The following is a 26135-nucleotide window of genomic DNA, read 5'->3' on the forward strand; positions in this document are numbered from 1 at the left end:
AACAGAAGGGTATATCTTTAAGCAGAGCTCATCATGGAAGTGGTTCATCCTCAAATTGTAGCTAAGGGAGGTGCCGGTGTTCAAAGCCGTGTGTGAACTGGGAGAGAAAGAAGTCTCCGCGCCCAGGGATTGTCTCTTAATCTTGTTTGTGGCTTATATGCTGGCAGGATTCCAAACATTGATTTTCCTTCTTCGACTTTCCCCAGCCCAGCCTGCCATGGTTTCTGGTGCGTTGTAAATTACTCGTCGTTTGTCATGTGGGTCTTTGGCTAGGGAAATTGGCGATTGTTGTTTAGCACCTAAGTTTTGGCGTCAGGGTCTAGAACTAGTTGATCGTCTTTTCCTCTTGGGCATACAGCTTGGTGGCCCCGGTTGAATGACACATTTTCTGTTTTTTGGTGCTGGGAATGGACCCAGACCCTCCCCCCAACACACACACACACACACACACACACACACACACACACGCTGGGCAAGTGCGCTGCTACACTACCCCTTAGCCCCTGGCCCCGTATCTCATGATTCTTACCTGGTGGCTCTTGATAGGTTTGGAGAAATTCTGTTCCTTGACACACAATAAGCAGACATTAAGAAATTAAACAGCGCAGGGCCAGAGGGATAGTACAGGGAACAAGATGCTTACCAGGCATGAGGCCTTTGTGCAATTTCCAGCACCTTGTAGGGTCCCCCAAGAACCACCAGGAGTGATCCCTGAGCACAGAGCCAGGAGTAGACCTTGAGCACTGCTGAGTCTGGCCTGCCCAGACCCCTTCTCCCCATTTAAATAGTCCCCAAGTGGAAAGGTGGGCCGAACCTGGTTGTTTACTAAAATAAGGACGTGTGTGTGTGTGTGTAAACACAGCGGGTAGGGCGTTTGCCTTGTGCGCAGCCGACCTGGCCAACCTAGGTTCTATTCCTCTGCCTCTCTCGGAGAGCCCGGCAAGCTACCGAGAGTATCTTGGCCCGCATGGCAAAGCCTGGCAAGCTACCCATGACGTATTCGATATGCCAAATACGGTAACAAGTGTCACAATGGACACGTTACTGGGCCCGCTCGAGTAAATCGATGAACAATGGGAGGACAGTGAGAGTGGCAGTGACTTAAAAGAATGATAATCCGTGCTGTTGTGCCTTTTTCAAAATAGGAAATGATTTTCAAATACCCAATACTTACGCCTCACAATTGGAAATCTGTGCTTTCCTGGAATTCCAGCAGGATTCCAGTTATGGATGGAATAAGAGGGCAAAATGTTATTTTTTGTGAGTTGTCGTCATGGAGCTCAGGGTGAACAACAACAAAAATCATGGTGCAGTTCATCTGCCCTTGAGTGTATTTTAAAAATCGGTTGTGTTTGTTAATAAACCAAGACTCTGTGAAAAACGTCTTTTTTTAAAAAAAAAATGTTTGGGTTATATTCAGCAGTGCTCAAAGGTTACTCCTGGCTCTGCACTCAGGAATTACTCCTAGCAGTGCTTGGGGGGCCATATGAGATACTGGAAATTGAACCTGGGTCGGATGCATGCAAGGCAAATGCCCTACCAACTGTACTATCACTCTGGCCCAAGAACATCTCTTTCATATCATTAGGATTTAGCTGCTGTGGGGCTGGATTCATAATACTGCGGGGTGTTTGCCTTGCATGCAGCCGACCCAGGTTCAATCCCCAGCTTCCCATATGGTCCCTTGAGTACTGCCAGGAGTAATTCCTGAGCTTTGAGCCAGGAGTCAGCCCTGAGCATTGCTGGTGTGTGTCACCTCCACCCCCCCAGTAACAAACAAAAGATTCGTGGCTGCTTCCTCGACCTGCAAGCTCTTTGGAGAGGTCTGAGTCTTGGTCATGAGACCTGTCTGGGGGCCTTCACTTTCTTTCCTCCTCATTACTCTTCAGGGTCCTTGAGATCCTCCAAGGAGCCTTCTCCTGCCTCTCTCCTAACACCTTCACGTGCACTCATGGCCCGAACCCTCCCTTCTCCGCCAGGGACCAGGCACCGGGCACCTGTCTTGGCATCGCCGAGTTGGGCTGAGTTAACGGGAGTTGACTGGAGGGCCCAGGTTGCTGCGAGCAGAGAAGGCACGCGGGCGCTCCTGTCCCTTGGGTGCACAGCACAGATGGCAGCCTGTTCCCGCGAGAGAAACAAGAACAAAGCAGGGGGCTGGAGCGCCGGCACCCCGATGCCAGCAGGCACCGAGGCCACCCGCGGGTCCGCTTGGCGTTGGCTCAGCCAGAAGGCTGCTGTTATTTTCATCACCCGGCTCTGTGTAGGGAACACACTTGCCGAGTGCCCCCCGCCTGCCTGTGGAAGCTATTTTTAAGCGGCAGAATCACTCCGGCAAACACATAGAGCCTCTTTCCCCCTGTGCTGAGCCGGACCAGCCAGTGCGCGGAGCCCAGGGTTCGGAAGGTGTTTCTGAGGGCCCAGGGGTGCCCAGGGAACCAGAGATGGTGGAGACAGGAGGGGGTTGGCCCTCAGGTTCCCGGGCCTCCTCTATTCCCTAGGCAGGGGGATCCATCGTTTTTCTCTCCAGGTGAATTTCTGCAGACCCCTGAGCCCTGTCTGCTTGTCAGGCCCCTGGCAGGAATCGCCTTCCCCGTGTGATGTGTGAGTCACGGGCGGTATGTGGGAGGGTGGTTGCCCATCTTCCCGGCCTTCCTCCTCCTCCTCCTTTGCTTCCTCCTCCTCCTTCCCATCGGGCTTTCCAGAGCTTCACAGGAATGGAGTTGGGGACACCCCCCGCCCCCAGCCTGCTGTGTGCCTGAAGCCCGCGCAGGGGAGGGAGAGGCCGGTAATTTCAGTCAAAGCTCAGAGTCGAAATGTCACTGCAGGAAGCTCGTGTGCTTGGGATCTGCGGGATTTGGGGGGTGCCGGGGGCAGGGGCAGCTGCTGGGACCTGGAGCTGGGGTTGGACCGCAGCATTACCTGCGTTTCTGTTCTCCATCTGCAAGTGTGTGTTTTGGGGAGGTGTGATAGAGTGTGTGTGATGTGTGTGTATGTGAATGTATGAGTGTGTGAGTGTGTGGATGAGTGTATGTATATGTGTGTGAGTGTATGCGTGTGTGAATGTGTGTTTGAGTGTTTGTGAGTGTGTGTGTGTATATGAGTATGTCTGAGTGTGTGAGTATGTGTGAATGTGTGTTTGAATGTGTGTAATTTGTGTGTATGAATATGTATGAGTGAGTGTGTGAGTGTATGAGTGTGTGAGAATGTATGTGAGTGTATACGTGAGTGTGTGTGTGAGTGTTTGTGAGCATGTGTGAGTGTGTGAGAGTGTGTGTGTATATGTGTGTGAGTGTGTGAGTATATATGTGTGAATGTGTGTATGAATGTGTATGCATATATATGATTTAAGTGTGTGTGTATGTGTGTGAGTGTGTGTGGTGGGGGATGCACCATGGGCACACAGGAGGGCCTGGTGGCCTCTTGCAATGCCTCTCGGCCAGACAGTTACATGCAGCATCTGAGAACATGGCGCTGCTCAGATTCTGCTGTGCTAGAGGTGAATGGGAGCACCCCTGGGTGTCCTCCAGCTAGGGGAGCTTCTGGGCTGGTGGTGGGGACGAGCCTCTCCGACGTCTGTTGTTGACGTTTGGGGCAGGGGGAGGGCGGTTCGTTGTATTCTCTCAGTTCCTTTGCCTGATGCTGATGTCAGTGCTTGGCATGGAAGGCAAGTCTGTGGGGGCAGGTGGTGGTGATTTTTCTGCAGAGGCTCCTGTGGCCAGCCGTAGGGATGTGGTTGGGAAGACTGTGTCCATATGATCAGTGTTTTATTCATTTTTAATTGAGTCACCGTGAGATACACAGTTACAAAACTTTCATGAGGGGGTTTCAGTCATGCAATGTTTCAACAGCCGACCCTCCACCAGTATATATTTCCCACTACCAGTGTCCCCCATATCCTTCCTTCCTGCCACCCACCCCCAGCCTGCCTTTATGGCAGGCATTTCCCTCCCTCCCCTGACCTCCCTGTTGGGCATTAAGGTTTGCAATATATAAGCTGAGAGACCAGCAGAACCATCCCTTCCAACCATCATTGTTGCAATGGTCCCATCTCTATCCCAACTGCTCTCTCCCCCAGCCCTTATCTTCACAATGGAATACTATACAGCTGTTATAAAAAAAAAAACAAAGAAGTCATAAACTTCCATTATAAATGGATGGACATGGAGGGTATCATGCTGAGTGAAGTAAGGATTCATCCTACGGCATGCGCCCATTCTACTAGTCACGGATCTCCAGAGAAATCAAGCCAACAAGGATAGAGATGGATGGGTAGGTAGACAGGCAGTGATGGATAACAGAGAGAGAGATAATCAAATCAGAAGGAGAGGGACAGACATAGAATGAGTGCACTAATTTGTGGGATATTAAAAAAAAAATAACATGAGACTAACACCCAAAGACAGTAGAAACAAGGTCCAGGCGCATTGGTCCGTGGTGATCAGAGTTTGAATGAGTAGCCAGTAAGTAACGCACCCCCCCCCCATTATTAGCCTGCACCCTTATTATTAGCTTGTAAATGGAACTCATCCACTCACTTAGAGACTTAGAAATAAAGATTGAGGAACTGCTTCCAGATACCCATGGATTCAAGATGTCAGCATCAACTGTTCCCCCCGAGGGTGTTGAGTTCAATTCCCGGTATTACATATGGTCCCTGAGCACCACCAGGAAAGATCCCTGAGCACAGAGCCAGGAGTAAGCCCTGAATATGGCGTGGTTCACCTTCTCCCTCCCCCCCCCCAACTTCCTCAAATCCTGCAGAATTTCTTTTATTATGGTGTGTGACGGGAGTAAGGTTGGGTCATAAGCAGCTATGCCTCGGGTCCTCTCCTGGTAGTGCTCAGGACCTTATGGGGTGCTGGGGACAAAGCCAGGTGAGCCCTGCATGCAAAATAAGCAACTTACCGACCATGCTGACTCTCCAGCACTTGCTCTCAATTCTGATGAGAGGGAATGGGGGCACTGAATTGTACTAAATTTTGATTATTTGATTATCTCTCTCTCTGTTATCCATCACTGCCTGTCTACCTACCCATCCATCTCTATCCTTGTTGGCTTGATTTCTCTGGAGATCCGTGACTAGTAGAATGGGCGCATGCCGTAGGATGAATCCTTGTTTGCGAGGACTCGGTTTCAGTTCTTTACTGATGGACTTGGAGCTGTACTACTTGGATGTGGATTAAGAGTAGTATCCAAATAACAGACCACTCAGGGGGTTCAGAGGATGCAAATGATGTATTAAAAATGTCTAGGAAAGGAAGAGAGGGAGGGGAAGAGAGAGAGAGAGAGAGATTGATTTTGTGTGTGAAATTTTTAAATTTTATTAAAACACTGTGATTTACAGTTATTCAGAGTTGAGTTTTAGACATTCATTATTGGAACACCCATCCCACCACTAGTGTCAACTTCTCTCCAAAGATGTGCCAAGTTCCCTCCTGTATCCTGCCCCCGGCCTGCCCTCTTGACAGGAACCTTTCTAAGTTTGGTTGTTAAAAGTTTGTGTGACTCTTGATTTCAGAATTGTTGACTCTGTGGTTTGGCTATTGGGCTCTGTCATTCTTTAACACTACCTTAGTACTAACTCCCCTGACCTGGCCCCCGTTGCTTCTCATCTGTCTCTTTTCCCCCTCTTCTCCAGCGCCCAATACAATATCTAAAATTTGGATTCAACCTAGTTGTCCAAGATAAGCAGACCATGAAGATGTGGAATATACATATATATATGTATGTATGTATATGTATATATATGTGTATATGTACACACACACAGTGGAATACTACACAGCCATAAGAAAAGATTAAATTGTGCAGTTCACTGCAACATGCACGGAACTGGGAATTTCTTTTAAAAAGTGTATTGTAGTTAAGTTTACAGTGATGTCAACATTTCTGGACTCGGTGTACAGTTACTCCACCTCCCCATCACCAAAGTGCCCATGGCTCGCCTAACCCTGTGTCACCCAGTGTCACCAGTCTACCTCATCATTCCTGCTTCAACACTGCTCCCCTGCCCCCTGCCAGCTTGTGTGCTGAGTTCTAGACTCCAGGACCTAGAGTGTGTTATCACTCGATATTGTCCGTGTCTATGTTTCATTTCCCTAGACCCCACAGATGAGGGAGATCACCCAGTGTTCATCTCTCTCCTTCTGACTGGTTTTCCCTCCACATGCTCTCTCCTTTCACCTGACTTGCATCAAATAGCAGTCTCCTCCACCTCCTCTTCCTCCCCCTCCCCACTCCCCTTCCCCCTCCCCCTCCTCCTCTTCTTCTTTTCCTCCTCCTCCTCCTCCTCCTCCTCCTCCTCCTCCTCCTCCTCCTCCTCCTCCTCCTCCTCCTCCTCCTCCTCCTCCTCCTCCTCCTCCTCCTCCTCCTCCTCCTCCTCCTTCTTCTTCTTCTTCTTCTTCTTCTTCTTCTTCTTCTTCTTCTTCTTCTTCTCCCCCTCCTCCTCATCCTTCTCCTCTTCCTCCCCCCACCCCCACACTTGTTGTGTTCAGATACCAAGGCCCTCAAAGAAAGAATTTCTGTCCACTCTCTGTGGTGCTTTGTTTAAGGGCGATGGAGATCTTACTTTAGAAATGGGGAACCTTTGAAAACTTCAGTCCCAATCAAGACACCCCAACTCCTCCTGGACAGGGTTCTGAGTGACATAGATTCTTTGCTGTTTGTTTTGGGGGCCATACCTGGCCGTGCTCAGGGCTTACTCCTGGCTCTGTGCTCCGGGATCACTCCTGGCAGTGCTCAGGAGACTATGCATGACATCTTGTATCAAACTGCAGTTAGCTGCATGCAATGCAAGTACCTTAAACCCTGTCCTAGTTCTCTGGCCCTCAAAATTTGAAATAAAAAAAAATTTTTGAAAGTTATGTTGTTCTTCGCCTCCATTTTTCTGGTCTCTGTAGCCAAGGTTTTTTTGGCTGCTTCTCCTGCCATAACCCACACAGAGACGGGCAGTAGTGATTGCAATCAGGCCTGTGCTTACTGCACACCATTAGCCACTCATTGTTGGGCGGTGTGTGGGTGAGGACGGAGAGATTGCGAAATTGAGTCCTTCTGTCTTAGGTCATCTTCTTTGCTTCATGTAGCATTGTTTCGTGAAAATGCTGGCAAAGAGCTATGGACTAGAAACCGAATTGCAAAAGCAGAATTTAGTGGCCCCGAGTGGGAGAGAGGGCTCTCAGCAGAAGGTGTCAGAGCTTGAGTTTTTCAGCGCATGTCCACGGAGGGGGGAACTTGTTACCCTCATAAAGATTCTGGGGGCCCGAAAGAGAGAGCTGAAAGGGCTGAATCTATTCTTTGCATGCGAGAGGCCTCGGATTAATCCTTTGCGTTGTCCTCGGAGAAAAAAAAAGTCAAAACAAAACCCTGAACTCAGAGCCAGGAGTAATACTGCCAGGTATGGCGCCAAAACCAGAAACACGGGGCCTGAGCGATAGCACAGCAGGTAGGGCGCTTGCCTTGCGGGGTATCCCATAGAGTCCCCCCAAGCCACGCCAAGAACAATTCCTGAGTGCAGAGCCAGGAGAAGTAAGCCCTGGGCACTGCCAGGTGTGGCCCAAAAACCAAACCTCAACTACAGCCAAAACAAAACAACAACAACAACAACAAAAAAGATAGAAAAGGAAAGAGAAAATGTGCGGAATTCTGACTCCATCCCTGGCACTGCTCAGTGGGGATAAGATTCTGGGCGACGTGACTTGATGAAATTTAGGCTCTCCACTGGAGAGTCAGAGAGATTTGGCAGTAAGTAGGCTCAGTTTGTTTGCTTCCAAAAAAAAGAGTTAAAATGTTATTTTAGTTTGGGTTAGATGGTTCCATTAGTTCATGGGCATTAGTTCATGGACATTAATGTATGTAAATTGATTTCTGTACGGGTAAGAAGTACAAAGTATGCAGCATTGATATACAAAGTCGCCGCATCCCCCACCACTAAAGTGTTCAAACTCCCTCTCTCCCCCCTGCCCCCCAACTGCCCATCACCTCTAGTCCTACTATCGTCGCCTCCCAGGATTTGGTTTTCAGTATCCAAAGTCAAGGGCTTGTGATTTTTCCATATTGTCTTTCCCCTTATTTTTGTCTCAGTCTGTTCCTCAGCCAAGTGAGGTTATCTGGTATTGGATGTTCTTCTCAGACTTCCTTGCCCCGTAAGTTCTACCCACACGGCAGGAAAATTGGCAGTTGCGGCTTTTCTCATTGCTGTGTACTCTTGGTTCGTGCATGCGTGTCGGGGACTCTCTATCCATCTGTTGTTGGACATTTGGGGTGTTTCCAGGTTATGTATCTCTGCCACCGGCATCGGTGTAGCTTTTAACAGATGAATTTTTGCATTGTGGGATAGGGTTAGATACCTCTTCTATGGTGTTTGTTTGTTTGTTTGTTTGTTTGTTTTGCTCTTTGGGTCACACTATGCAATGCACAGGGGTTACTCCTGGCTCATGCACTCAGGAATTACTCCTGGCGGTGCTTGAGGGACCCTATGGGATGCTGGGAATTGAATCCGGGTTGGCCATGTGCAAGGCAAACGCCCTACCCACTGTCCTATCTGCTATCGTTAGCCCCTTCTGTAGGATATTTTGGTTTGTTTGTTTGAGGGAGAGCACATCCAGCAGTGCTTAGGGATCACTACTGGCTCTGGGCACAAGAATCACGCCTGGCGGAGCTTGGGGTACCATATCGTGGGTGGGGTGGGGGGTAGATTCGGGCAGGCCGTGTGCAAGGCAAGCGCCCTACCTGTCGTGCTGTCTCTCCAGCCCGTTTGTGTCTTTCAATGCTACTAGGAAAGTCTCTTGCAGCTTGCTGGTGTTACCTGTTGGGCAGGTCTCAGCAGCCTGCCCTGAGTGAGGATGGTGCAAGAACAATAGGGACAATAGTGGGAAGAGAAAAGAAAAGAGCGGGTCTGTTATCTGTGCGGCCACGCAGCCCCGGATTGGAGGCATTCCGGATAGTTTTACAGTCTCTTCTGGCTGTTTTTAATTTTTTTTTCTTGTGTCTAGATCAGTTTTCCACATGTGGTGGTCTTTCGTGTTCCAGGGAGGTGTGAGATGACTTCATGTGGCTGTGGGAAGGACTCGAAGATTTTCTTTCTTTCTCGTGCAGTGTAATGTCTCTTGGGTCCAAATAAAAAGAGAGGCACTGTGTCCGGACATAGACATGAAAAGCACACTGTGTTTCTCTGCGCGTCGGCACGCTGACTGTGTGTGTGATGTGCGTCAGTCAAGGACCGGGATGCTGCTTGGGGGTGGACGGGCATGCTGGCGAGGGTTTCCCTTCAACGGAGCTGAACTGTAAAACCACTGGCCCAGAGGCCCCTGGACAGCCGAGTGCTCAAAGTGCTCGTTAATTCTTCGAAGGCAGCCGAGCTGGTGTTTGTCTCGCTGGCTCTGTGTGTGGTCCCAGAGATATTCCTTGGCAATGAATGTCAAGCTTTTTAAGCTTGTCGCTATCCTACAAGAAACAGATTGGCCCTGTGATTCTCTGTATCGGTTTTTCTGCCTGGGCACTTTGATGTGTCTGAGTTACAGGAACGTTCTGAGACTTCCCAGGAAAGGCCTTGATGTTGGAAGGGGCTGATTAGCCACTCAGGGCTTCAGGGAAAGGCGGCTGGGCTTGGTGGGAGGTTCTGGGTTTTAGTTGTTCCCCCCCCCCCCCCCGCTGTGCTTCATCTCTGAATTTTAACCGTCCAGCCTACATCACAATGGTTTCCGGTGCTTTGGGTTGCTCCTCATTTGTAAAATCGCTAATTCGGTTAGGATAAATTGTTGGTAAATTGTTGTTGGTTGTTGAGTACAAAGGTTCTTGCGTGGGGTGGGATGGAGGCTGGAAAGATGGTGCAGTGGGTGGGTACGGTGCTTGCCTGGCATGTGTCCAAACCCAGACCCCTGAGCCCCACGGGGAGTGATCCCTGAGAAGAGTCAGGAGAAAGCCCTGAGCACTGCTGGGTGTAGTCCCCCCCCCCAGAAAAAAATCAAAACAAACAACAGACACATTTCCTGAAGCCACTTACGCCCAGCATAGAGATGCTATGGTGGTTTCCATGGTGATACTCATATTTTTTTGACTTAAGCAAGTGAGAGAAACACAGACTTTTTTTTAAATTTTTATTAGTGAAACACCATGAGGTACAGTTGTATGTAGACTTACAAATTTTGGTGCTTGGGTTTCAGTTATACAATGATCGAGTGCCCATCTCTCCACCAGTGCCCATTCTCCACCACCACTGATCCCAGTATCCCTCCTACCTCTCATCCCCCCATCCCACCCTGCCTCTGTGGCAGGGCATTCCCTTTTGTTCTCTCTCTCCTTCTGGGTGTTGTGGTTTGCAAAAGAGGCATTGAGTGGACATGTTCGGTCTATAGTCTACTTTCAGCATGCATCTCCCATCCTGGAAGGATCCTCCCAACACCCTTTATTTGGTGCTCCCTTCTCTATCTGATCTCCCTTTTTCCCTAGTATGTGGGGTGAACCTCCTGGTACTTATCTCGGCTATTCTTCGGTGTTAGTCTCCTATTTTGTTACTTTATGTTCCCCAGAAGAATGCAATCTATATCTGTCCCTCTCTTTCTGACTCATTTTGCTTAGCATGATACTTTCCATGTAATACCACTTGTATGTAAATTTCATGACTTCATCTTTTCTAACAGCTGCATAGTACTCCATTGTGTAGATGTACCAAAGGTTCTTTAATCAGACATCTGTTCTTGGGCACTCAGGTTTTTTCCAGATTCTGGCTATTGTAAACAGAAGCACAGACTTCTTTTCTGTGTAGAAAGCAGAGAAACTTTCAGATTGTCCTCTTTATTGTATTTTGTGCGTGCCACAGCAGGTGGGAATTGGGAGCGACCAAGCCACTCTCAGCCAGTTTTGAAGGATGAACGCAGGCCCTCACATATGGAGGACAGATGCCCTAATACTGCATCACATCCCTAAGCCCCATGCTCTTCATTTTTTTGCAGGGAGGGGGCATCATACCCAGCAATGCTCAGGGGTTACTCCTGGCTCTGCACTCAGGAATTACTCCTGGTGGTGCTCGGGGGACCATATGGGATGCTGGGGATTGAACCTGGTCGACCGCGTGTAAGGCAAACACCCTACCCACTGGACTATCGCTCTGATCCCTCGGTCTTCTTCATTTTGCTTAAATTGGATCATCATTGTTTATTTTTGGCTCTATACCTTAACCACTTTAATCTCTCTCTCTCTTTGGCCACAGCCATTGTCTTCTTAACCTCATCACCCCATTCTGGTTCTTTTCCACGCACCTACCTCTCTGCCACACGAGGCTAATGGTGCCTTCGTTCTTTTGCTTTGCTCTTTTCTTGGGATGGTCTGCTCATTCTCTCCTCTCCCCCGATCCCTTGCCCCGTAAATACCTCTTATTTTTGTTCATTTTTTCTGATCTTCACAGGCTACACGAAATACTATAATCCTTCCATGCACAGCTCCAACTTCTGGCAGAGTTGCCTGTTGTTGTTTTTTTTTTCCCCACCCACCACTATTCCCAGCGCCTTCGCATCAGATGTGCCTTTATCAGCCTGTCTTCTGGGCTGTGTGGTCCCAGTTTCCTTAGTTGTGGGTCCCAGTACAGGTTGGTTTACTCAGACTGAATCAATAGCTGTCAGTGAGATTCTTGGGTGGGTGAGGTTTTTTTTTTTTTTTTTTTTTTTTTACATAGACTGTGTGCAGCCAGGTTTTAAGGTTGTCCTGAATGTGATTATTAAAGAATCTGTTTTATACCCTCTGTCTCAGAAGGTGCTATCCAATGGAATCATCAGCTTTATTTTATGGACCACGAAGGCAAAAACGGCTGCTCGTAAAGTCGTCCTTGAATGCTATCATTGTAAAAGTCTCTCCACTTTCAGAGACAGCAGAAGTGAAATATGTGTTTCGTCGAAGCCATGAAATAAGGGATTGTGTTTTAACTTTTAGGGTTTATAGCCTTCATTGTAGAATACCTCCCCCCCCCCAAAAAAAAAGGAAGTGATTTACTGATTAAAGATTGAGATCATTTCTAAAGTTGCTTTTTGGTTCTTTGGTTTTTGTTTCATTTTAACTTGTGGAAAGGGCAAAGGAGCATCTTGAGCTGAGTCCCCGGGGACTGGCTTGGCCTCTTGTCCTGTAGAACATTGCCTGCCACTCCAGCTTATGAGTAAGCCATAGTAGTTTTCACACATGGGGGCTTAGGGCCAAGAATCTACCCTGTGTGGAAAACCCTGGGGACCGAGTCCTTGAAAAATTAAAATGCGATCATTTAATTTGACTTCAAAGTGGAACACCCTTTACTACACAGAAATGCTTCTCTCACTTGGTCTAGGAGGAAAATCCTGCTCACTCTGAACCTCATATGAAGCTTGATGCTTAGAATAGCTGCATGATGGTTGGATTATATGGGACCCTGTTATGTTTTGCTTTGTATGAACTGATTTCCATCTTTTTACTTTTCTTTTTGGATCACACCCGGCGGTGGACAGGGGTTACTCTTGGCTTTGCACTCAAGAATTACTCCTGGTGGTGCTCATATGGGATGCTGGGAATCGAACCAAGGTCGGCCGCTTGCAAGGCAAACGCTCTAACCGCTGTACTACTGCTCCAGCCCCTGATTTCTGTCTCACTTTGGGCCTTCTCTGCTGTCAGGGCTAACCCCCCTCCTCCCCGCAGGTAGTGTTTGAGAGGCCATCCTGTGGTGGGCCCGAACCCAGGCCCGTGCCTTCTGGGTACGTGCTTTAGCTTGTTGAACTATCTTCTGGACCCCGAAAGGGGTTCTGCTTTGCATTATTAATTAATTTGTATATTGCGGGTCACACCGAGCACACAGGAACCAGTGTTTGAGGTCAGACATAGCATGTGCTCCTGCCCTTCTTACTTACTTTGAAGAGGGGCTGGGGATGGTTTGAATCATATCTGGCAGTGCTCAGGGGCTATTCCTGGCTCTGAGCTCAGGGGTCTCTCCTGGTGATTCTCAGGGACCCTCTGTAGTGCCAGGGAACCGAGCTCGGGTTGATCATGTGCACGCAGGTGCCTTAATATCTACCCTGTACTCTCTCTCCCATGCAGGCTTCCCCCCCCCACCCCCCCCACACACACACCACTTTGTTCGTGTGTTTGTCTTTCCCATCCCTCGTATTTGCCCATTGACTTTGGCTACTACACCAAGCCGCTCCAGTCATACACACCAACAGGCTCGTTGCATTTCTGCCCTCTCCTCCACCGTCTGGTTCTCCAGGTTGCCAGAGTTTCGCCCATTGTTTTCTGGACACTGTGACCCTCTGCCAGGTTACCTTGGTGGCAGGAGCAGAACCAAGTGTGAAGCAAGATCATGTCTATTGAAGGAAAGTAATTTAGAAAGATGTGAGAGGGGGAGAGAGAAGGGAAACGCGTGTCAGGAGAGAACAGAGTGGAGAGAGCGAGCGAAGAGACATAGAATCAAACAGGTGAGGCACAGGTTGAGGGGAGCCAGCCCAGCGCCCCAGGTTTTGCTTTTTATGAAAAAAGTGTTTATTCAGTCTCTGTCTTTTGCCCTTCTCTTCCTGCTCCCCCCGGCCACATTGTTGTGATGACTTGGAGATCAGTGTTTGCTTGGTTGTGGTACTCAAACTCTTGGACACGGTGCTGTGCGTGTGTGTGTGTGTGTGTGTGTGTGTGTGTGTTTGGATGTGGAGAGGGTCACACACTGTTTCCTTGTGGTATTTGCGCATTCTGCTTTCATTGCTTGCCGCCATTGCCCTGGACCTCACACAGGCATGGTGATGGCATTCATTCAACTCTCATTCTTGCCTAGATGTCAGGCCCTTAAATTGCTCTGTTACGGCTCTGGGGGAGTCTCCCAGTCAGTGTGGCTGCTGGGTCCACCCACACTCAGCGCTTGTTGAGGGCAATGTTGGGGGATCCAACTCTAGCCCCAGGCTACAGGCAGGCAGTCTCCTTTGCTGCAGTTATCCTTGGTTTTTGTTTGGTTTTGGAGCCCACAGCCAGGCTGCTCAGGGTCGACTTCTAGTTCTGCCTTTCCTGGCCGGTGCTTGGGGGCACCCCTAGGATGATGGGATTGAAGCCAGAACTTTAGTTGGTTCTCTTTTTTTTTTATTTTTATTTTTTTGAGAGGGCGCTCAGGTTGGCTGTGCTAGGGGACCAGATTGACCTCTGGGCTCAGGGGCCATACCTGGAGGGGCTCCGAGACCTCGCGTGGTGTTGGGGTTTGAACCGAGCCGCAGCCATAGGCAAGGTGGGCACCTTCTCTGTCCTACTGCCTCTCTGGCGCGCCAGGAGGTACCTTTGAAGTCGGGTGCCCGTTTTCCACCCCGCGTTATTCGCTCGTTGGCTCTGGCTACTTAAACCAATGCCTCTGTGACCACACACACCAACAGGCTCGTAGCGTTTCCGCCCTCTCTTCCTCCCTCTGGTTCTCTGGCTTGCCAGAGTTTTTCCAGCTGTTTTCTGGACCCTGTGACCCTCTGCCAGGTAACTGGAGCAGAACGGAGTGTGGGAAGGGGAATAGAGGTGGGGTGGGGATGAGCTCCCTGTGGGGGGAGCGGTTGGGCCACTAGTCCTGTGACCGTGGAGGAGGTGGTGGCCTGGGCACTTTCATCCCCTCAGGTCAGGTGTGGGCATTCCCAGTCCAGGTGACTGCCTGGCTGAGTTGCCACACGGGCCTCAGGGGTGTGTGACCTCAGCCCTGGGAGCCCGTCCCTGACCCAGGATGGCTCTGCCACTTGGTGTGGGAAAGAGCCTGACTAGGGACTGCACCTGGGGTGACAGGAACACAGGGAAACGGCCGTGGGGTCCTGCCCTGATGACTCCAGGGCCCCCCAGTCTCTTGCCTTGCTTGGCCTGACAGAACTTCCTCCTGCCTCAGACCCAGTTTGGGGGTTTGCTGCTGGTGAAGACCCCGGAGTGGGCTGAGGGGCCTGGAGACAGTGTTGGGTGGACAGCAGCCTGGGTTGGCAGGGCACCAGGGACCAGGACAGTGTTGCTTAGAAGAAGGGCGCCCCCTTCCCTATGCTGGGAAACCAGAAGGAATCCAGTCATGGGGTGTCTTCTGCAGAGAGCGATGCTGCCTGGTGGGAAGGGACGGGGTCTGGGCTGGCATCTCCAGCTCGTGAGGAGCACGGTGGCTTGGCTGGGAGAGACAGGAGTATGCGCAGTGTTGGGAGACCATGCCTGGTGTGGGAGGTGAACGATGAAACAGGGAGCGTGGTGTCCCCTTCTCCCGGGGCCATTCCTGCCCAGTACCACAGTTCCTCGTCCTGGGAAAGCCAGTTAGGGCCACAGAGCAGCGCGACCCTCGCCAGGCTCTGATTGCCACACACACGGCCACCCCACTCTTTCTGTGTCTTGGGTCATCTCTGCGGCCTTCTCCCGCCAGAGCTCAGGCTGGACTCAGGCATTGGCGACCCCGAGCAGCTTCTGCCCGTGTCAGGGTGGGGTCTCGGTCATCGCCACGTGCCATGGAATCCTTCAGGAGTGAACCACAGAGACGGTCTGTGGTGCTGGGAAATGACGCGGTGCCTGTGGTTCATCTATTACAGGAAGGCAGGGGCGGGGTGGCTCCTGTGAGTCCTGGTTTGGGAAGGACTGGAAGTCCTCATTTGGGGGTGGTGCCGGGGGGGGGAGGATTGGAGTGATTTGCTGGTCCCTCGGGACTGCAGGGCTGTCACTTAGAGCCAGGAGGGAGTGTTTTTGTGAGGACGGCAGTGTGGGACTTGTCTGAGCTGAGGCTGTGGGTGGAAAACGCCAAGAACCCGGAGAGAACCTGGGGAGGCTCTTGGCCCGGAGCCTTGGAGACAGCGCCCTGGAGACAGTGCTGGGAGAGGAGGAAGCATTTCCTCAGGGCACGGGGACCCTCACCACGTCTGCAGCCACTTGCCCGTAAGAGACAGGGCCATCCCTGTCCCGGGGAACCTGTTGGATCCCTGTTCTAAAATGAAAGCGACAGATTGCACAGGGCTTTCCAGTGACACTTGGCCTGCAGCTCGGGGTTCTGGGAGCATGTTTTTCTAAGCTCCCTTGGGGTCCCCTTTGGAGATACCACGAGTGTGCCCTGCTCAGACTGTGAGTCCACCATCGGGGCTCCTGAGATAATACAGAGCCTTCAGGGGTGTGTTATTTGACCATTTAGGGGTGTCTTGTGCTATATTTGCCTCAGAGATGTGGGTTGCATTAACCCACTTTGCCTGTGGTTTTTTGGTTTGTTTATTTATTTTTTTTTTTTGGAGGAGGAGTTTGGGGTGCCTGCCCTCTCTCTGGGGAGAGCTTTGTTTATCCCCGAGCGCCCAGGCTTTGACATTCCTTCCCCGTACCCTCAGTGCCCTGGGGTACCCCTAAGCAGGCCACAGAGGAATCCTGGTGTCATCTTGGGGTTCACACAGACTGGAACGGTCCTCCCGAGAGCACTGTCTCTCTGCCCCAGCTGAGCCCCGGTCATCTGCCAGCGTGACCAGGTGTGCTTGTGAACCCGCGACTTTCTCTACACAAGCCCCGTCCCCCCAACTTCTCAGTTTAGGGGAGAGGATCTCTCCAAGGGGATTTCCGGGAGGGGATAAGGCTCTGAATCCTCTCGGTGTCTGCCTCCCCAGCTCCCCTGCTGCGGGTTGCTTGGCAAAGTCCACCATCGGGGCCCCTGAGATAATACAGGAGTCCAGACCCTTGCCTTGTATATGGCTGCCTCGTTCAAGATCCCGGTTCGAGTCTCCCCACCCTCTGGGGTCCCCCTGAGCACCGCCAGGGGATCGCTCCAGAGCACATTGCCAGGAGGGCCCCGGGTGAGGGCACAGCCGGGAGGATGCTGGCCTTGCCTGCCGCCAGCCCGGGGTTCCATCCTCAGCACCCCATATGGTCCCCTGAGCACACCGGTGTGTTAACCTCAATCTTGACCACCCCCCAAAAATAATCTATCAATATAAGAACCATTCAGGGGAGCCCAGGTGGGGGCCATCCCTTCAGGGCTCAGCCCCTAGAGGAATCCGGTGGGAACTTCTCTCTGATCTCAGAGCCGCGAACTCCTCCTCCTGTAGGTCTTCCAGCTGTGCTGCTTGTTGTGGTTCCAGTGCCTGCTGCAAGCCCTGCCATGGGTCTCGCCTGCCCATCCCCCTCATCCCACCCCCCTCATTCTGCCCCGCGCTCTCCCTCTGCTTCTGCCTCCTCCCAGGATGCACTTCTCTTCTGACACTCAATTCCAGTTTCCATGGTACCATTTCTGGTGCAGGGATTGGGGAGTGGGGGAGGGGTGTGCATGGGGTGGGACTCATCCAGCAGTGCTCAGGGGCTACTCTCATTCTGGTGCTCTGGCTGGCTCCCAGCCAGTGCTTTAGTACCCTGCAGTGCCAGGAACCACACCCAGGTGGAGTGCATGCATTAAATGCAGGGGTGGGATGTACACCTTGCGGTGCTGAAGGGCTCTTCCTGGCTTTGTGCTCAGGAGTGGTGCCTGCTGGTGCTCTGGGGATCTTATGCAGTGAAGGGGACCAATCCAGGGCCGGCTGGTGGCAGGACAAGCTCGTTAAGCTTCATACTCCCTCCAGCCCTTGGAGTTCTTTTCCCCAGCCGTTGGTTTTGGAAACCTCCGAAAGTCCCCTCCAGGGTCTCCCCTCAAATGCCACAGTGGTTGAAAGATCAAGAAGGGAAGTAGATGAATGGGGTTCCCCTTCCCCTGCCTGCCTGGTCCTTGCACATGATTGGGTGAGGTGCTTGTCCACTTGGTCCCATTTTCATTGGGGACTGCCTGAGGTTTCTGCATGTCAGGCATGGCCCCAGCCAGGGATGACACTGCAGCCGCTCAACTCCCGTATGGGACCATCCCTGGCTGCGTCGCTTGCAGACTCTCCCTGTCATTGCTCTTACTGGTCGGCAGAGATGAGACTCACAGTTGCAGTGTTGGGGAGGGGGCCAGGTCCCCGGGTCCACCAGGACAGTTGCTGGGCCTATGTGAGCTTGCCATGCACATGGCCACTTCTAGCCCCTGAACCCGCCAGGAGGACTCCCTGAGCACAGAGCCAGGAGGAAGCTCTGTGCAGTGTCAGGGGTAGCCCAATAATAAAATCAAAAACGTTTTGTTTTTTATTTTATTTGTTTCACACACACACAAGAGTGACCACCACCTTACACCATGTACACACAAAAAATTAATTCAACATGAATGAAAGATCTGAATGTAAGGCCCGAAGGCATAAAATACGCTGAAAATTGAATCAAGCATATTCCTTGAGTACAGAAAAACACTGCTTTTCAACCTGAATTTCTGAGCTCCAGTTTGATCATTCCAGTCATTCATCTGTTCCTGGCTCTTTGTTTGGTTATTGAAAAAGAAATGAAAGAATGAGACAGAGAAGAGTGAGAGGGTGAGAAAGAGTGTGTGTGTGTGTGTGTGTGTGTGTGTGTGTGTGTGAGAGAGAGAGAGAGAGAGAGAGAGAGAGAGAGAGAGAGAGAGAGAGAGAGCTCAGAACCCAGTGGATCACAGCCTTTCTATACAGGAAGCTGGAGTTTGTTTTTAGCACAGCGTGGTTCCCTGAGAAGGCCAGGAGGAATTCCTGAGCACCTGTGCTGGGAATATCCCCAGCACACCATCAGGCGTGGCCCCCAAACAACAGATAAAAAGATAAAAATAGGATACAAAGATTGAAAAAATAAGATTAAAACAAAAGTCCAGATGCCAGAGAGATCGTCCGGGAGTTAAGGCGCTTGCCTTGCACATGCCTGACCCTGGTTTGACGCCGCAGCACCACCTCTGGTCCCCCAGGCACCACCAGGAGTGAGTCCTGAGCACAGAGTCAGGAGTAAGTCCTGAGCACTGCCAGATATGGCCCCCAAACAAACAAGAAAAGGAACGAAAGAAAAATACTAAATAAAAAAGATAGCTGACAGTTGATTAATTAAGGCCTGGCTGCAAGGTAGGCATTAAGTGAATCATGAGACACCAGACACCAGTGATGTCGTTTGATGCTTACAACATCCCCCGGGCTCAGGGACGGTCATGATCCTCGTGTGTTGAGGGGTAGAGCTGTCATTTTGAATTGACTTCTTTTGTGCCTTTCTTCCCCGGGGCTGGGGATTGAACCTGGGGCCTCAACCAAGCCGGCCAGGTGTTTTCCCCCAGTACCGCCTCCCTGGTGCTTGAGTTTGCTTCTAATGACCCTCAGTTCCGTGACAGAGTTGAGGTTGAACCTGCGGGGTCTATCGTGGAAACTCCCAGCCCTGAGCTTGGGGTCTCGCCACCTCCCTGCGAGATCAAATGTGTGTGGTTTTAGGGGGAATGGCCAGGAGCCTTAGTTGTGGGGGCCACGGCAATATGTTGATGTCAGCGCCACAGTTTATCATCATTAAGCTACACTCGGACATGATCCACCAGTGGCACCCACCGGTCTCCACATCTTGACCCACCTGAGGGTCAGATGCCAGTTTATTGGCATATTGCAACCTGCTTTTTGTATAAGCCAGTGTCACGCGGATGGATGTGGCTTCTCAGCAGCCACAGGCCGGGCCACAGATACCCACAGCATGCCACTAAACCCAAAGGAAAAGTACCAGAGACACATAGCCACATGTTTCCTGCCAGCATTTAGGGGTCTGGGGAACCTCATATATGCATCTCTGGTCCTACCCCGCCAAAGGTGTGGAGCGGCCACCTGGCCACATGTGGGGTCCCAGCTGTGCTCTCTGTACCACGAGGCCACGGCCACATGTCTCAGAATAGCTCCTGCCACAAGTATCTGTGCACTCCATGCAATATTTCTTCCTCCATCCTGAGAAAGAATCTGATCCCAGGGCTGGAATGATAGTACAGCAGGGAGGATGTTTGCCTTGCACGCAGCCGACCCGGGTTCGATCCCTGGCATCCCATATGGTCCCCCAAGCACTGCCAGGAGTAATTCCTGAGTGCGGAGCTAGGAATAAACCCTGAGCATTACTGAGTGTGACCCAAAAAGAAAGAAAGAAAAAGAAAAAGAATCAGATCCTGTCATTGGACATAGCCTAGGTAGCTCAGGAGGGCATCGTACTCAAGGACATACAGCAGCCCTGGATGAGTTCACTTAGATGTGACTTCAGGAAAAGTTCAGCCTAGAAGACACATAGTGGGGCCAGAGCAATTGTACAGCAGGTAGGGCTTTTGCCTTGTATGTGGCCGACCTGGGTTCCATCCCCGGCATCCCATGGGGGGTCGGTCCTTCAGCACCACCAGGAGTAATTCCTGAGTGCAGAGTCAGGAGGAACCCCTGAGCATCACTGGGTGTGACCCAAAACCAAAAAGCAAAATAAAACAAACCTCCTAACCAGAGCCGAATGGTGTTTGCCAGGGACAGGCAGTTGCGGGTGAGACTGATGGTGCTTAAGGGCCTAGAGTTGTGGTAAGTAAGAGCTCGGGAACCTGTAGACAGCTAGTGAACAGGTGCGTGGAGACAGTAATTTGGTACTAATCTTGTCGCGTGATGAATATTACAACAATGGCACTCACAGGGTGTCATGCAAATGTGTCCAATTTATGAAATGAAAAAAATACTTGGAAAAGTTTTTATGTGTAGCGGCCCTCGTCCCATGGTGCTCTGGTTTCTGACCATCTATACTGTCTCTCTGAACCTCCTTTTCATTTGCTTTTCTTTTTGGGTCACACCCAGCGATGCTCAGGGATTACTTTTGGCTCTGCGCTCAAGAATTACTCCTGGCGGTACTTGGGGGACCATATGGGATGCCGGGGATTGAACCCGGGTCGGCCGCATGCAAGGCAAATGCCCTACCCACTATACTATCACTCAGGCCCCCTCCTTTTCATTTTAATATTTGGGTTTGTTTTTTTCTGTTTGTCTGTTTGGGTAGGGGCACACCCAGGGGTGCTCAGGGCTTACTCCTGACTCTGCGCTCAGACATCATACCTGGCGGGGCTCACGGGACCATATGGGGTGTCGGGGATCCAACCCAGATCAGCCACGGGCAAGGCAAATACCCTACCTGCTTTGCTACTGCTCCAGCCCCCCCCCTTTAATTTGTATTAATTTTTTTTAATTAGTCAGAAGGTGAGGAACAGATGCAGGTAGATCTGCCGCCTGTGTGGCATATAAAGAAACATAGTCAGGGAATAACAAATGACTAAAGGCCACAGAACCTGATAACGAGCTCCCCAGGGTGAGGGGAGGGGCTGAGGGGGGTCACTCTGATGGACGGGATGGTTTAGGGACATTGTGCCTGCAGGAAACTGGATCATTAGCAGTGTTGCAAATCCCCGTGCCTAGAATTGAAGAGAAAAAAAATTCAAAAGAGATTTATGTGCATGAGAAACCATGATTAATAGCATTGTAAACCACAGAAACTCAATTTAAACATTTTTGGAAAAGGAAATGATTTAAAATGTTAGCACTAGGGGTGTGGCTCTAAAGCTGGAGGGTGTGAGGGAGCCCCAGATTTGATCCCTGGCATAGCAAGGTCCTCCGAGCACCTATGGGAGCAACCCCCCAAATTCATAGGGAATTACCCAAGAACACCAGCTGTGATTCCACCCCCCACCCCTTTTTTTTTCTTTAATGTCCTACCAGACACTCTTTAGCTTTACTAAATGTTTCCTAAGCCGTGCCTGGTCATGCTCCCGCGCTTCCCTGGGGAGTCTGCCCGGAGCTCTGAGGCAGGCCGAGGAAACTTGTGGTTCTGGTCCATGGAATCCGGATTCTTTCAGGCCTATGGAAACTGCACGCTCAGCCTCCGCCGCGCAGGTGGAGACCCAGCCGCCGAGGCCCCGCGTGCCAGCGAGGACCCAGCCTGGCAAATTATTGGCAGCTGGTACCGTAATGAGTCCATTTCAATATAAATGGGCCCTCGCTTATTAATTTCTGCCAGTTCCTAAGCGATTCAGGAACTGCTTTGGAAATTGGAAACTTTGCATTGAGCGGCGGGGAGGAGGGTGCCCCAGAGAGAGAGAGAAAGAGAGGGGTCCGAGGGCTGGCAGCAGGAGAAAGGGGAGCACCACGGGGGGGGGGGGGGAGGGCTGCAGGACCCACCATCTTGCTCCCGGCAAGATCTCGTTTTCTGAGACAGGTTTGGGCACTTGGCTGATTTCTCTCTTTCTCTCTCTCTCTCTCTCTCTCTCTCCCTCTCTCTCCTGCTCTCTTTCTCTCTCTTTCTCTCTCTCCCTCTCTTCCTCTCTCCCTCTCTCTCCCTCTCTTCTCTCTCCCTCTCTCTCCCTTTTCCTCCCTCACCCTCTCCTCTCTCTTATCTTTCTCCCTCTCTCTCTCTCCCTCTCTCCCTCTCTCCCTCTTCTTCCCCCTCTTGCCCTTTTTCTTCTCTCTCCCTCTTCCTCCCTCTCCCTCTCTTCTCTCTCTTCCTCTCTCCTTCCCTCTCTCCCATTCTCTTTCTTTCTCTCTCCCTCTTTCTCTCCCTCGCTCTATCACTCACTTACTCTTTCTCTCTCTCTCTTCCCCTCCCCTCTCTCTCTCTGCATGGGTGCATTTATTGATGTCCGTGACATCTCTGTATACCCATTAAATAGCGGTTTGCCCTGTGTTCCCGCCCCAAGTCTCCACGTCCTGCTGTAGCCAGCAGTGGCCAAGGTTGGTGGCAGACAGCCCTGGGTGATCAGAGGCAGTGACAGCAAGGCACCCGCCACCCTTTCTCCTTCCCTAGTAGCTGCCGCCTCACCTCAGCGGGCAGCCACAGGAGGCTTTGAAATCCTGCTTGTGTGCTGGTGTCCCTGGTCAGTTTCTTTTCTGTGTTAAAGAACATGGTGCTCCTTTACCTAAACAATCCCCCCCCACTTTCTTTTCTGTGTTTCTTCTGAGGTTGATGTTTGCCATCTTAGGAAAACCTGCACACGATAGGTCATGCATTTAATTGGGTCGTGGTGTTTCCTTGTATTTTTAAATTTTTTTTTTTGTAGGAGTACTGCTATTTATTCAGCCACTGATTAGCTGATTGAATTGGGCATGAATTCCACCTTAATTTTATTTTTTAAATTTTTAATTTTTTTTTCTTTTTCAATTTATAAATACAGCTGTATTTCAAGCATCGCTGTGACTGACTTTTTTTTTTTTTGCCTCTTGGGAGGGAAATCACCCCTCAGGGAACTGTCTTGGTGACCGGACCTCTTCGTCCACTGAGATGGGTTCGAATGTTCCAGTCACTTTGTAAAAGCTGCTGATGACCACAAACATGGCAGGGTGGGATGGGGGGGATGGGGAGTGGGAGGGATATTGGGATCCGTGGTGGTGGGAAATGGGCACTGGTGGAGGGATGGATATTTGATCATTGTATTATTGAAACCCAAGCACAAAAATTTGTAAGTCTACAACTGTACCTCATGATGTCTCACTAATAAAAATAAAATTAAATAAATTAAAAAAACATGCCATTCGGTTTGTCTTTGTGGATCTGCAGACAAGTGTCATAAGTCACCTCTCTGGAACAAAATATCGCCTCCTTGGGCTTGAGCCTTTCACTCCGAGTGGCTGGATGCAGGAGGCCCACCGAGTTGGGGGGAACCTTGAAATAGGCCTGTCTGACCGTTGCCTTTTTTCTTTTCTTTTCTACGTTCCCTCCCGTCCTCTCCAGGTCTGGGGCACGTTCTTCCCGCGTCAGAGGAGTCCCCGATGTCCACCTCCAGGCCCAGGTGCTGATTGACGTCCAGCCCCTTTGCCCCGTGGCCATTTCCACTCTCGGGACCTAAATGCCCCACGGCTCTCAGGACCGGCTGGGCTGGGGACCACTGTTGCCTCTGCAGGTAGGTGCATCCTCATCTGTCTTCTGGGGCCTCGACGAGGTCGCTGGGATGCTGCTGTGGGGGCAGGGCAGGTACCTCTGAGTATAGATGGATTTGCTGTCTTGTATTCCTCTTGTGGGAAAAAGAATTTGGACTCATCTCTTGGGATTAGGGCTACACCCATCTAACAATTCAAAGGCATTAAGCCTTAAAACAGAGAGAGAGAGAGAGAGAGAGAGAGAGAGAGAGAGAGAGAGAGAGAGACAGAGACAGAGATACAGAAACAGAGGGAGGGAGGGAGAGCGAGAGAGAGAAGGGAGAGAAAGGGAGAGAGAGGGAGAAGGAGAAAGAGTGAGGGGAGAGAGAGAGAGAGAGAGAGAGAGAGAGAGCGCAGGTACCTACAAAAATCTTTTCTGTCCCTGTGGACTTCCCTTGAGATATTTTACACTTTTCCCCTGAGCCTCATGTCTTTCCACTGGGTTGGGTGTATTTTGCAGAAAGCCAACCCTGGTCTCCAGAATCTAAACTTCCAAACAATCATTTCTTTTGTTTCTGGTTCGGCTAATCTTTTAAAAAGCGAAATAAATTCAGTCCAAATAATAATCTTTCTAAATCCAAGATCATCTTTTATTTATTGCAAAACATACCTGTTTTAAGTCTCTGCCTTTTTTTTTTTTTTTTTGGCAGGGGACTGGTGGGAAGGGAAGGGGGGTGTGGAGGGGAGTGTCTTCTTTGCATGTGTGACTTGGCAAAAACCCTTTGCAGGGGTTTGTAAAGATGTTAGCAGAAACTTTCAGAACTTCGTCTCAGTTTAATCTTAGCTCTTTTTTTTTTTTTTTTTGCTCCCCGTCTTCATGCCCAGCCTCCGGTTGGGAAAAAGGAAAAAGGGGAAAAAAAAAAATAAAAAAAGCAGGCTCAAAACCAAGACCTCCCACTAGAATCTAATTTTAAATTTGCAATCTGTTGTCTTGTGATTTTTTTCGCTTCAAATTTAACTTCGAAACAAATACATCTCCTCCTTTCGCCGGCAATTTTGGAGGTCTGTTTTCAAGTCATTGAAGGGTGATCATTAGGTTTATTTTAATGAGTTTTTAAATACCTCAAGGGGAGTGAAAATTATATTATTAATAATTATAATTGACTTACATCATCCGAGGCCTCGTGCTTGTTTCGCACCGGCCCTCGCTGAAGGCAGAAAGTCTCGGCTTTGAAGTGAACTTGGGACTTGATGGGGACAGAAATGGGGTCCTCCTGGGCCCATTCTGGGTCTCCCTGGGTGGCGGATGTACAGGCAGAATAGACAGTGAGCCTTGCTAGTGTGAAGGGCTGTCTGTGACCTGAGCCGGGGAGCCAGAGGGCGAGTAGAAAGGTTACGGCGCTTGTCTTGCACGCAGCTGATTCCGTGTTCGACCCCCAGAACTGCCTTAGGTCCCCTGATCACTGCCAGGAGTGATCCCTGAGCTCAGAGCCAGGAGTAGGACACGAGTATCGCCGGGTGTGGCCCCCCAAAAAATAAGCAAGCAAAAAGTCTGTCTTGGTCTAGCTAACCAGCCAGATGTCACATGAGGCATGGTCCCCGCCAGCAAGAGATTGGCTAGGATGGGAGAAGGAGTGCTGTAGAGGTCGAGTCAGTGGCCACTGGGAGTTGTTCTGTCTGCATGAGGCTGTTTGCTTGAACGTCTGGTCCGCCCTAAGACATCTGTCTGCTGCTTGAGTTTGGAGACATTTTGTGGCCCCGTCTGCCTCGTGCCTGCATCCTGACTTTGCCATTTATCCAAGAATCCAGGTTCAATCCAGGTGCGATTTTTACCTATTTTTTTTCTTTCATTAAAATGAATTACAAGGGGTCTTAGCGATAGTACAGCAGGGAGGGCATTTGCCTTTCATGCGGCCAACCCGGGCTCGATCCTCGGCATCCTATTGGGTCTCTCCAACACCACCAGGAGTAATTCCTCAGTGTAGAGCCAGGAGTAAGCCCTGAGCATCTCTGGGTGTAACCCCAAAAGTAAAAAATAAAGAAATTACAAGGACCGGAGAGAGAGTACAGCAGCTAGGGCTCCTGCCTTGCATGTGGCTGACCGAGCTTTGCTCTCCAGCATTCCATAAGGGCCCTGAGCACTGCCAGGAGGAATCCCTGCATGCAGAGCAAGGATAATCTTTGATCATTGTCAGGTGTGGCTCCAAAACCATTTTTAAAAAAATAGATGAGTGAATTAATAAATTTAGGGTAAGGCCCTCCCGTTGATCGTTGATTTGCTCGAGCGGGCCCAGTAACGTCTCCATTGGAGACTTTGTTGTTACTGTGTTTGGCATATCGAATACGTCACGGGGAGCTTGCCAGGCTCTGCCGTGCGGGTGAGATACTCTCGGTAGCTTGCCGGGCTCTCCGAGAGGGGCGGAGGAATCGAACTCGGGTCGGCCATGTTGGCCGCTTGTAAGGCGAACGCCCTACAGCTGTGCTATCGCTCCAGCTAAA

General features: G+C 50.5%; 1 protein-coding gene across 2 annotated transcripts in view; it reads left to right on the forward strand.

Moving 5' to 3' along the window:
• TIAM1 (TIAM Rac1 associated GEF 1) overlaps window positions 1–26135 on the forward strand; it is a 228821-nt gene that overhangs the window by 41803 nt on the left and 160883 nt on the right. For both annotated transcript variants that reach the window (XM_056109264.1, XM_056109265.1), the window contains one exon: window positions 23512–23680. The gene's annotated coding sequence lies outside the window, so the exon portion shown is untranslated. The remainder of the gene's footprint in view (window positions 1–23511; window positions 23681–26135) is intronic.

This window comes from Sorex fumeus, unplaced genomic scaffold, assembly GCF_029834395.1.
Source record: "Sorex fumeus unplaced genomic scaffold, SorFum_2.1 ptg000265l, whole genome shotgun sequence".
In the NCBI taxonomy this organism is placed as follows: domain Eukaryota; kingdom Metazoa; phylum Chordata; class Mammalia; order Eulipotyphla; family Soricidae; genus Sorex; species Sorex fumeus.